General features: G+C 49.8%; 1 protein-coding gene across 1 annotated transcript in view; it reads right to left on the bottom strand.

The window, feature by feature from the left end:
* Positions 1 to 426, bottom strand: part of ITM2A (integral membrane protein 2A) — a gene marked incomplete at its 3' end in the record, with an annotated part of 11,112 nt that overhangs the window by 10,363 nt on the left and 323 nt on the right.

The following is a 426-nucleotide window of genomic DNA, read 5'->3' as shown; positions in this document are numbered from 1 at the left end:
CACAGGCACTCAGCCATCCTAGAAAGATTTAAATTCCTAGAACTTCATACACGTCAAAAAGGAAGAAGAGTTAAATCTTGTGTCCTTGCTCATTCTGCATATCCACTCCACCCCCTGTGGAAAATGTGTGCCCTTGGAGTTAACTGGGTGACTTGCCCTCCTCGTTGATCCCTAGCCACCCACATGTCCTCCTGGAGAAGGTGACATCTGGTTCTAGGACTTCTCCTAAAACTCCTTCCAACATTCCTTGGCGATGTTCAACGTAATCTGGGAACCCCGCGCAAAGCGCTGAGATGCTAGGGGACTTGCGGGCACCACAAGTGGAAGATGCTCTGATAGACAGAATGGGGGAGACTGGGCAAAGCCAACGTAGAGCACAGGGAGCACGGCCAGGGAACACAGGAACTGCAGAGTAGTTTTTTTTTT

This window comes from Bison bison, unplaced genomic scaffold, assembly GCF_000754665.1.
Source record: "Bison bison bison isolate TAMUID 2011002044 unplaced genomic scaffold, Bison_UMD1.0 scf7180017851897, whole genome shotgun sequence".
NCBI lineage: Eukaryota > Metazoa > Chordata > Mammalia > Artiodactyla > Bovidae > Bison > Bison bison.
Note: the sequence above shows the minus strand (reverse complement) of the source record. Positions and strands in the feature narration are given on the sequence as shown.